This window comes from Lithobates pipiens, unplaced genomic scaffold (genome assembly GCF_037356315.1).
Source record: "Lithobates pipiens isolate NorthernLeopardFrog02 unplaced genomic scaffold, aLitPip1_a1.2 Scaffold_27, whole genome shotgun sequence".
NCBI classification, from domain to species: Eukaryota; Metazoa; Chordata; class Amphibia; order Anura; family Ranidae; genus Lithobates; species Lithobates pipiens.
This window is the reverse complement of record NW_027507788.1, coordinates 31,909,948-31,921,848: the sequence shown is the minus strand read 5'-3', so window position 1 is coordinate 31,921,848 and position 11,901 is coordinate 31,909,948.

The following is an 11,901-nucleotide window of genomic DNA, read 5'->3' as shown; positions in this document are numbered from 1 at the left end:
TGGCCCTGAATGCCAGCATTTCAAAATTCCTGGCCTTTGAAATGCTGTCATTCTGTCTGGAGGAGCCGCAGAGTTTTAAAATACTGATGGCATTGGCTGTCCCACAGTACATAGCTGCCACTACTTTTTCAGGCGAGCCATCCCTTCCCTGCACAACCAAGTGAGGAACAAAATCAGGTGTGCACTGCGCAATGCCATCTGTGGCAAGGTCCACCTAACTATGGATACGTGGACCAGTAAGCACGGTCAGGGACATTATATCTCTCTAACAGCACACTGGGTAAATGCAGTTGCGGTTGGGCCTGAGGCGCATAGCAGTTTGGCGCATATCCTTCCACCACTGAGGATTGCAGGGCGCTTCAGTTTGCCTCCTGTTGCTAACTCCTCCTACTCCGCTTCCTCATCCTCTAGCGCCTCCTCATCCAGTCAGCGTAACACCTTCACCCCCAACTTCAGCACAGCCAGGGATAAACGACAGCAGGCAGTTTTAAAACTTTCCTGTTTGGGGGAAAAACCCCACACCGCGCAGGAGTTGTGGAGGGACATGGATCAACGGACCGATGAGTGGTTGGTGGTAGTGAGCCTCAAGCCCAGCCTGGTGGTGTGTGTGATAATGGGTGAAATCTTGTAGCAGCTCTGGGCCTATCCGGTTTGACGCACATCCCTTGCCTGGCGCATGTGCTGAACTTGGTGGTCCAGAGGTTCCTTAAAAATTACCCCCATATGCCAGAGCTGCTGCAGAAAGTGCGGGCCGTCTGTGCTCACATTCGGGGTTCTCACTCTGCTGCTGCTCGCCTGTCAGTGCTGCAGCGTAACTTCGGCCTTCCCGCTCACCGCCTCGTATGTGACGTGCCCAAAATGTGGAACTCCACCTTGCACATGCTGTCCAGACGGTGCGAGCAGCAGCAGGCGATAGTGGAGTTTCAGCTGCAGCACGCACGTGTGAGTCGCTCTGTGGAACTGCTCCACTTCACCACCAATAACTGGGCCTCCATGCGAGACCCGTGTGCCTTGTTGAGCTGTTTCAAGTACTCCACCAACATGGCCAGTGCCGATGACGCCGTTCTCAGCGTTACTATCCCAGTTCTATGCCTCCTTGAAAAAACGCTTCGGGCGATGATGGAAGAGGATGTGGCACAGGAGGAGGAGGAGGAGAAGGAGGAAGAGGGATCATTTGCAAGGCTTTCATGGCAGTCATTCACAAGTGGCTATGAGGGTGGGTTCCTGCACCAACAAACGCCAGGTACACAATTGTCCGGCAGCAAGGGCACAGTTCTGGAGGATGAGGAGGAGGAGATGGAGGAGGAGGAACCATGTTCACAGCAGGGTGGCACCCAGACCAGCTCATGGCCATCACTAGTGCGTGGCTTGGGGGATACAGTGGACACAGACAATACACCTCCCACAGAGGACAGCTTTGCGTTGCCTCTGGGCAGCCTGGCACACATGAGCAATTACATGTTGCAGTGTCTCCGCAAGACCGCCGAGTTGCCCACATTCTAACTGGTGCTGATTACTGGGTGGCCACCCTGCTGGATCCCCGTTACAAGGACAACGTACCATCCTTAATTCCCTCACTGGAGCGTGATCGTAAGATGTGCGAGTACAAGCGCACGCTGGTAGACGCGCTGCTGGTGGCATTCCCACCTGACAGCGGGGGTATGGTGGAAGCACAAGGCGAAGGCAGATGAGTAGGAAGAGATCGCCAACACAGCCGGGGCACCGCCAGCACCTCAGAAGGCAGGGTTAGCATGGCCTAAATGTGGAAAAGCTTTGTCAGCACGCCACAAGAAGTCAAGAACCAGCACCACCAGCTGAGATGGAACATCTTAGCAGGAGGCAGCATTTCACCAACATGGTGGAGCAGTATGTGTGCACACGCTTACACATACTGAATGACGGGTCTGCCCCCTTCAACTTATGGGTCTCCAAATTGGGCACATGGCCTGAGCTTGCCCTTTATGCCTTGGAGGTGCTGGCCTGCCCTGCAGCCAATGTATTATCTGAACGTCTATTTAGCACGGCAGGGGGCATTATCACAGACAAGTAAAGCCGCCTGTCCAGAGCCAATGTGAACAAGCTCACGTTCATTAAAATGAACCAGGCATGGATCCCACGGGACTTGTCCGTACCATGTGCAGAATAGACATGTATAGCGGTGTTCTGACAAAAACTGTCTTGCCATCGGATAGTGTCCGGCCAGAGGAGAAGGAGATTCTGAAAATCTTGGAAGATGAACGGCGCCTGCCCCGTGAATGCAGGTTCAAGCCCCACCATCTAAGTGGACATACGGTATCACATAGTAACAGGGCCCCTCATGGGCTCGCTTCACTCGCCATGATTCGGCCACGGCCTCGCTTTGCTCGGCTTGAACCTCAGATAGTGTGGCTTGAACCTGGATTCACAGCGCAGCGCCGTTCGTCTTCCGAGATTTCTGAAATCCCCTTGTCCTACATACTGAGCAAGCGCAGTACAGGGCGGACACTATCCGACGGGGGACAGAATTTGAGACATCCCCGGCCATACCCAGCCATTGTTGTATTTTTGAACCAGTGTTGGCTACCTCGTCCTCCTCCACCGCCGCTTCCACCTACACCGCCACATCCACCACCACCTCAACCTCCTACTCCATATGGACCTCGTCCTCCTAGGTCAAGATTATAATTTTAAATTTTTTTAATTTCAAAGTATTTTATTTTCTCACTAGCTTATAGATTAAATTGAATATTTTTTTTTCCAGAAAGGGCGTATTCTGGGGCATTCCCACCATATGCGTGGCATCGTGCCATTGCGTTTCTGAGGTTCTTAATCACTTCCTGTACCTCTTCTTCTGAGAAAGGGGCCTCCAGTGTGTATGTGTGTGTGTGTGTGTGTTGTAATGTTGGGGTGATTAAGCACAATTGGTAGATGCACGTTTTAGTCTACATCAGGCAGGCGTTTTATGGTTAAGGGCCTGGTAGCCCACGTTTATTATAAGAAAACAAAAATATTTAGTTCATCCAGTAATCCCACGCAGGGGTTTAAATTCATTCAGCACACAAATGAACATACCAAGCCACCTGGCTCTCAATTGTCAACAGTTCCTCTGCTGCTCCCAACAGATTTGTCAACTCTTTCCAGCCCCCTGGACTCACCGACTTCCTTAGTCTTCCTGACTCTCAAGGTTGTCAGCCTTTCCCAGTCCCTTACACGGACTACAGTCTCCCACAGGGCAAACCACTCTTCAGCCAGCAGCAAGCTGTTCACACTCCTCCACGTGTTCTCCACTCCTCCACCAACAGCCCTTCATTTATATGGCTTATATGCAGCTGGGCACACACCCCTGCTCGTTAACATCAAGACCCAGACACAGGGCTGGAGATATGCAAACTCTGTGTCTGCGTCTCGTTTTCCTCCAATTTCATAGGGACAGAGCCTCGCTCTGTCACATATCCCCCCCCTTTGTTTCGATCCGGAGGGAGGAACACCAGCACCCATCACGATGGTTGGGACACCTCTGTGCTGGCTGTCAGCCACGTAGGCCCAACCCTTTTTCCGGGTGCGCTTCCAGGAACATTCCCCCCTGGATCTTAACAGGTTCCTATATTGTCCTATACTCAGCCTTCCTCTTCTTTTGGGGTCCCTGGGCTTATTCACTTTTCTTGGGGAACTCTGCCTTCCTTGATCCCTCCTTTCAACTTACAAATACCCATTTTACCCTTCACCATCGGTATTTCTGGTTCAAAACAGTTTTTTCTTGGTACCCACTGCAACCAAATCATTGTTTACAGAACGAACTCTTAACAGATCACAGCTTTCCAATTCAGTGTTTGTTAGAAGAAGACCTGAGGAGGGACTACATCCGACGGGACCATAGCACAGCTCCATCTCACCCGTTGTCCAACACTCCATGGGTACCTGTTCTAACAAACTACCCTGACCCAAGCATAAACCATTTTTTTCAGGTGTACACATTACATTGTTACGGCAACCAACATTAACACTTTCTCCCATAGTGTCTCCGGGCACCTTAACTTGTACCTCTGGGCCAGTGACAGAAAGCATCTCTGCTACTGCTGAGTCCATTCTGGGCCGTTCCTTCTCATGAGGCCTAGCGGGTAAGGCAGTATCTGCGCCCTCTACTGACAACTGCTCCGCCGCACCTCGGACCACACCAGCAGAGATGTTTCTAGTCATCGCATCAGACGGAGAGACCTCTGATATCTCAAGCAGTTCTCTCGCGTGCCTTCCATACCAATCAATAACTAGAAGTACGCTCACAGAGAATCTGGAGATCCTGTGCCAAATGGGTAACCATTGGTCCCACCAATTCCACTGTTGGTCAAGGTTTCCCAGCACTGCCTGTACCACCTGGCTCCACCCATTGGTGCTACGCAGCACCACCTGGTCCAACTGCGGTGGAGATACCCAAGTATACAGCAAGTTCATTTTTACCAACTCTAGCATTTCCAGTAAAGTTTCTGTCATCTCTAAACATCCCATGTCTAAACACCAGAACTTTCTAGGGTCCTTTACCCTGTCCAAGACATGGAGGGGCTCAGCGACTGCAGGTTGAGAGGGTGAGACATTTGAAGAGACCTCATCCTCCTTGGAGGTACTCATCATCACAGCTTGTTTCTCCCCTGGAGAGCTGTCAGACACATGTCTCACACTTATCCCTTCTGCACCAGTGTTGGTGAGCCTCTGCAGGTCATTACAAGTCACACTATCACTTTGATACTCCATATCATTTAGCTGTAGGGCTGTGGACAACACATCTGCGATGCCAGTGCCCTGAACTGTTTCCTCAGAGTGGAGGGCAGCAACCTTTGCAGGGACCAAGACGCCCTCAACCAGCTGCGGGTCGGCGATCCCCCTGTCTGGCATAGCAGTTGTGTCCACACCCTTGTTACTTAAGCTAGCCTTATCCAGCATGGCTAACAATTGTTTGGCCCAGCTGTCCCAGTCCATTGTGGTTCCCTCATGGGTGTTCCACAGCATTGCATCACCTGCTGTAGAAGGCCGCACAAAAACCTGGGATTCATTAGCTTTAACTGCACATGCCTCACTTCTATACAGATCATTTTGTAACACCACACTTTTATCAACGTTGCATTGGGGTGATGCTTCGTCACCTAAAACTTGGTGCAGCACACCATTCTGAACACCTTTTTCTGGTGGCACTACAGACACATCCAGCTTTGTATACTCAGCTTTTGCAGGCTGAATTAACCCCTTGCCCACTGGGCTACATGTAGGGTTGTGGGGCTGCGCCCACACGCTCTCACTGTGTGAATTAGTCCCCCCTTGTTCCACCAGCATAGCACCAGAGCCATCCTGGGCAGCCTCTGACTCCAACACATGGAAACCCCATGAGACTTCCATGGACAATCCTGTGCCTCTGCCTGTCATGGGAGATCTCCTACTCTCATCACTGGTAGTGAACACATTACCAACCTCACTCTCAGATATGACATTACAAGAAATACATGTTTCAATGTCATTACACTCATAACGTTTAGCAATAGTATCACTTTTGTTAGTACGATCATTAGCATTCTCATTACATGTAGACACAACTGCTGTTTTTGTGGTTTGTTTATGAGCCACCATAACCTCTGAGCGACTCTTCACAGCACCTGCTCTCTGTAAAGGGGCACTTTTGCCTATTTGGCAGCTCCATAGCTGACCTGGGAAACTCTCTGCTCCAACACTGCAAGCTCCTTGGAAGTTTCCCTGGGCAACCCTGCAGCAGCTATCACTAGGGAACATGGTACCAGCACTGTTTTGGTCACCCCTAGCTCAATTTTCCCAGCCATTTGCTGGATCATAGCAGGCATATGCAAAGTCCCCATGTCCTTTTCAGTCTTTAGCCCTGCGTCTAGTTGGGCTTTACGCTGCGCCTCCCCACTGCTCTGGGTAGCACAATGCAGAAAGTCTATGTCCATTTGTACTGCGGATCTCCCCCTGGACATACTCCCACTTCACTGGGTTCAGCATCACAAACTGAAACAGTCTTACCAGTTCCTGCAGCTGGTGTCATAGCCTTCACTTGAGTGCGTTGTCTCACTGGTGTGGTGTCTCCATAGGCTGACTCCCCCATGTGGCCCTGGAGCAAAACTGCAGCCTTTCTGGACCCACTGACGCCCCCTCTAGGTAACACAAGATCCTTGTTGCTAGGGGTAACTGCAGACTTGCGCTCCAAAGCTGGTTGGCTATAACTCATGCAGGATTCAAGCTGATGTACTCTCCTTTCGGGACTGACCCCTTTGCCTAAGCGGCCATGACAGAAAACCTTACGTTTCTCTGGATTTCCAATTCCTAGGACTTCCGGCGACACTTCTCCCATCCTGGAGCATTGCTGGCGGTCCATGATACGATGGAACTCTCCTCTAAGAAGGATTTCCTCTTTAAACTTGCGATAGTCACCCTGGTCCCCATCCATCAAATGGTAAACCGACCGGAACTCTATCCGCAATAAGGTTTGCAGCAGTTTTGGCCACCGGTCCCTAGGCCATTTTCTCTTTACAGCAACTTTTTCAAATCTTACAAGGAAGTCTCCCACCTCCTCTGTAGGCAGCATGGGTTGCACATAGTCAGAGGCCAAGATCTCAGCCCCTTGCAGTGCACCCGACTCTTTGCGATTCCGCTGGAACCATTCATTCGCTGTCTCACATGTCACTGGCCCCTTTTACTGGTCCTACAAGGTGGAGACCATCTTCTCAGGCCATGCTGAGCTCACTTCTTGGCATCTCCTCCATGACTGGCTCTCACTCGTTGCCATTGGATACCACTTCTGAGGACACAGCTGATCACAATCATTAGTAGATGAGCTCCAGAATTCATCAACCTCCCATCCAGCTTGGTTATTCCACAAACATTCCTGTGACAAGGGGCAATGGGCAACAGCATGTCCCCCTCACTACAACTAATGCAGCGCAAAGGCCTCCTTGCGTCATGCTGTGGCACCTTTGGGCTCAGGCTGCCAGGAACAACATCCTCTTTCACTTCTCCTTTAACTCGGGGTGACATGATCAATTTACCCCAGATCACAGCGATGTCAGACTCAGACAAATTCTCTGGTGTGGCTGGGCATGTGGTGAAATACCCTCTAGCCACAATAGCCGCTCTCTGGCTTTAGCAAGGATTGCTTCCTTTTTTTCTTTGACCGTCCCATCCTTGCAATCACATGCACACAGCAGCTTGTAACAGTTCTCAGCAAAGAAGGAGAAAAAAAAAAAAAATCTGATGTTTGATTCTTCCTTCACAGGTACACAACCCGCATGCAACACAGTCCATCAAATAAACGTATATGCAATGCTGTTCGCCTGGCTGCCACACACAGCTAGCAGTAGTTCCTGATGCGACTCACCATGGAGCAAGGACCCGGACTCCACCGTCTACATGCCCGCATTCGAACACCACTTGTAATGTTGGGGTGATTAAGCACAATTGGTAGATGCACGTTTTAGTCTACATCAGGCAGGCGTTTTATGGTTAAGGCCTGGTAGCCCACGTTTATTATAAGAAAACAAAAATATTTAGTTCATCCAGTAATCCCACGCAGGGGTTTAAATTCATTCAGCACACAAATGAACATACCAAGCCACCTGGCTCTCAATTGTCAACAGTTCCTCTGCTTGCTCCCAACAGATTTGTCAACTCTTTCCAGCCCCCTGGACTCACCGACTTCCTTAGTCTTCCTGACTCTCAAGGTTGTCAGCCTTTCCAGTCCCTTACACGGACTACAGTCTCCCACAGGGCAAACCACTCTTCAGCCAGCAGCAAGCTGTTCACACATCCTCCACGTGTTCTCCACTCCTCCACCAACAGCCCTTCATTTATATGGCTTATATGCAGCTGGGCACACACCCTGCTCGTTAACATCAAGACCCAGACACAGGGCTGGAGATATGCAAACTCTGTGTCTGCGTCTCGTTTTCCTCCAATTTCATAGGGACAGAGCCTCGCTCTGTCACAGTGTGTATATATTATATATATATATATATATGTTTTTTTAATGTTATTTTTAAGTTATTTCCCTATCCACATTTGTTTGCAGAGCACTTGCCATGCTCTTAACAACATTTTGTTGCCATTTGCAGCCCTTTGTTCTGGTGGCTTTCAATGCTTCTTGATTGTGTCAACCGTATTCTGAATCAATATGATGCTTCTCTCTCTCTCTCCAGGGGTCAAGTCCTGGGGAAAAAAGTGTGGGGAACTACCACCCAAGATCCAATCCCCACCAAAAAATAAATAAAAATGATACGCTCATGTGCATATATATATTTCACAGAAAATACAGTGCAACATTTATTTAAAGTGCCAGTTTACAAAAACAAAGTAAGTTAGCTTCTCAAACTAACAGAATAATCACAACAAGAACGGAGGGGGACAGCAGCAGAACGGAGGGGGACAGCAGCAGAACGGAGGGGGACAGCAGCAGAACGGAGGGGGACAGCAGCAGAACGGAGGGGACAGCAGCAGAACGGAGGGGGAACACGGAGGAGGACATGGAGGAAAACTGAAGGAGGACAGCAGCAGAACGGAGGGGGACACGGAGGAGGACATGGAGGAAAACTGAAGGAGGACAGCAGCAGAACGGAGGGGAGTGGGGGACACAGCAGCAGAATGAAAAGGGAGTGGGGGACACAGCAGCAGAATCGGAGGGGAAGTGGGGGACACAGCAGCAGAACGGAGGGGAATTGGGGGACACAGCAGCAGAACGGAGGGGGAGTGGGGGACACAGCAGCAGAACGGAGGGGGAGTGGGGGACACAGCAGCAGAACGGAGGGGGAGTGGGGGACAGCAGCAGAAGAACGGAGGGGGAGTGGGGGACACAGCAGCAGAACGGAGGGGGAGTGGGGGACAGCAGCAGAAGAACGGAGGGGGAGTGGGGGACAGCAGCAGAACGGAGGGGAGCATGCTCACTGTAACTAACAAAGTGTGTGTAAACACACTAACCTGGAAGTTTGTCAATGACTCTGGCAGGCGGCAAACTTGCTGTGGACTTCATGGGCGGGAGGACTCGGAGGCTCAGCTCAGGAGAGGAGAAGTTGAACTGGAGAAGTCTGGCAGCTCAGAGTTGGGCTGCACTGTTGGCAATGTGCTACAGCGGCTGCGGGAGTAGTCGGCGGCAGGCCCGGACTGTCTGGCACTGACTGGGCAGTGGGCACAGGCTGGATCCTTACCAGCAGTAAGTGTGGCTCTGTCTGTGTGGTGTTTGTGGCTGGCTGCTCTCTCTCGGAAGCGCCGCACAGCCTAGCAACCAGTTACTCAGGCATCTGCAGGACGCGGCTGCTAACGGGAACTGAGTTCCTGTTATGGAAAAAGTACAGGAACTCAGTTCCCATGTGTTCCTGCAGGACTTGAGCCCTGTCCCTTCCTCCCTCTCTCTCTCTCTCTCTCCCTCTGCCTCTCACAAGTGTTTTTGAAAAATTTCAAAAGCATGCATTTTTTAAAATGTATAATGTTTCATGTGTTATGCAAATTATCTCTTACACTTCTTTCTCTCTTTCCCTTCTCTTTACCTCTTTTTCTCCTTCTCTTTCTCCATTTTTAAATTGTCTTTACCTCTTCTTATCCCTTCTCTATTCCCTCTCTTTTTTCCCTTCTCTTTCCCTCTTTTACCTACCCTTCTCTTTCCCTTCTTTGTCTCTCTCTCTCTCTCTCTCTCTCTCTTCTCTCTCTCTCTCTCTCTCTCTCTCTCTCTCTCTCTCTCTCTCTCTCTTTCTCTCTCTCTCTTTCTTTCTCTTTCCTCTCTCTTTCTCTTACCCCTCTCTCTTTCTCTTACCCCTCTCTCTTTCCCTTCTTTCTTTCTTTCTTTCTTTCTTTCTCGCTCTCTCTCCTTTGCTCTGCCTCTCTCTCTCTTTTCTCCCCTCTCCCACTCTCTCTCCCCCTCTCTCTCTCTCTCTCCACTCTCTTGCTATCCCCCTCTCTCTATCTCTCTCTTTCCCCCTCTCTCCCCCCCTCTTTCTCTCTCTCCTTCTCTCTCTGCCTCCTCACAAGTGTTTTGAAAATGTTCAAAAGCATGCATTTTTTAAAATGTATGTTTCATGTGTTATGCAAATGATCTCTCTTAGATTTCTTTCTCTCTTTCTCTTCTCTTTACTCTTTTTCTTCTTATCTTTCTCCAGTTTTAAGTTGTCTTTCCCTCTTCTTATCCCTTCTCTATTCCCTCTTTTTTCCCTTCTCTTTCCCTTCTTTGTGTGTCTCTCTCTTTCTTTCCTTTCTCTTTTCCCTCTCTCTTTCTCTTTCCCCACTCTCTCTTTCCCCCTTCTCTCTCTCTCTTTCCCCCCTCTCTATCTCTCTCTTCCCCCTCCCCCCTCTCTCTCTCGATCTCTCTCTCTCTCTCTCTCTGCCTCTCACAAGTGTTTTGAAAATTTCAAAAGCATGCATTTTTTATAATGTTTCAAATGTTATGCAAATTATCTCTTTTACACTTCTTTCTCTCTTTCCCCTTCTCTTCACCTCCTTTTCTCCTTCTCTTTCTCCAGTTTTAAATTGTCTTTCCCTCTTCTTATCCCTTCTCTATTCCCTTCTCTTTTTTTCCCTTCTCTTTCCCTCTTTTACCTACCCTTCTCTTTCCCTTCTTTGTGTGTCTCTCTCTTTCTTTTCTTTCTCTTTTTCCCTCTCTTTCTCTTTCCCCCTCTCTCTCTTTCTCTTCCCCCCTCTCTCTCTCTTTCCCCAATCTCTCTCTTCCCTCTCTCTCTCTCTCTCTCTCTCTCTCTCTCTCTCTCTCTCTCTCTCTCACACACTCGCTCTCTTTCTATAGTTTTCTCTCCATTTCCCTTCTCTCTCTCTTCCCCACTCTCTCTCTTCTCTCTCTCTCTCTCTCTCCCCCCTCTCTCTCTTTCCCCCTCTCTCTTCCCCTCCTCTCTCTCTCTTCCCGCCCCCTCTCTCCCTCCCTCTCTCTCTCTTTCCCCCCTCTCTTTCTCTATCTTTTTCACTCTCTTTCCCTTCTCTCTCTCCCCCACTCCGCCCTCTCTTTCTCTCTCTCTCTCTCCTTTGCTCTGCCCCTCTCTCTCTCTCTTTGCCTCTGACAAGTGTTTTTGAAAAATTTCAAAAGTATGCATTTTTTTAAAATGTATAATGTTTCAAGTGTTATGCAAATTATCTCCTACACTTATTTCTCTCTTTCTCTTCTCTTTACCTCTTTTTCTCCTTCTCTTTCTCCATTTTTAAATTGTCTTTCCCTCTTCTTATCCCTTCTCTATTCCCTCTCTTTTTTTCTATTCTCTTTCCCTCTTTTACCTACCCTTCTCTTTCCCTTCTTTGTGTGTCTCTCTCTTTCTTTACTTTCTCTTTCCCCCTCTCTCTTTCTCTTACCCCCCTCTCTCTCTTTCCCCCTCTCTCTTCCCCTCTCTCTCTCTCTTTTTCCCCACCCCTCTCTCTCTTTCCCTTCTCTCTCTGCCTCTCTCATCCCCCATCTCTCTGCCTCTCTCATCCCCCTCTCTCTGCCTCTGTTTTTCTCTATATTTCTCTCTGTCTTTCCCCTTCTCTCTCTCTCCCCCCCCTCTCTCTCTCTTTCCCCTCTCTCTCTCTCTCTCTTTCCCCACTCTCCCCCCCCTCTCTCTCTCTCTCTCTCTCTCTCTTTTTCCCCACCCCCCTCTCTCTTCCCCCTCTCTCTCTTCCCCCCTTCTCTCTCTGCCTCTTTTCCCCCCTCTCCTCTTTCCCCCTTCTCTCTCTGCCTCTCTTTCCCCCTCTCTCTGCCTCTCTCTCCCCCCCCCTTCTCTCTCTCTCTTTCTCTCTCTGCCTCTCACAAGTGTTTTTGAAAAATTTCAAAAGCATGCATTTTTTTAAATGTATAATGTTTCATGTGTTATGCAAATTATCTCTCTTGCACTTCTTTCTCTCTTTCCCTTCACCTCTTTTTCTCCTTCTCTTTCCTCAGTTTTAAATTGTCTTTCCCTCTTCTTATCC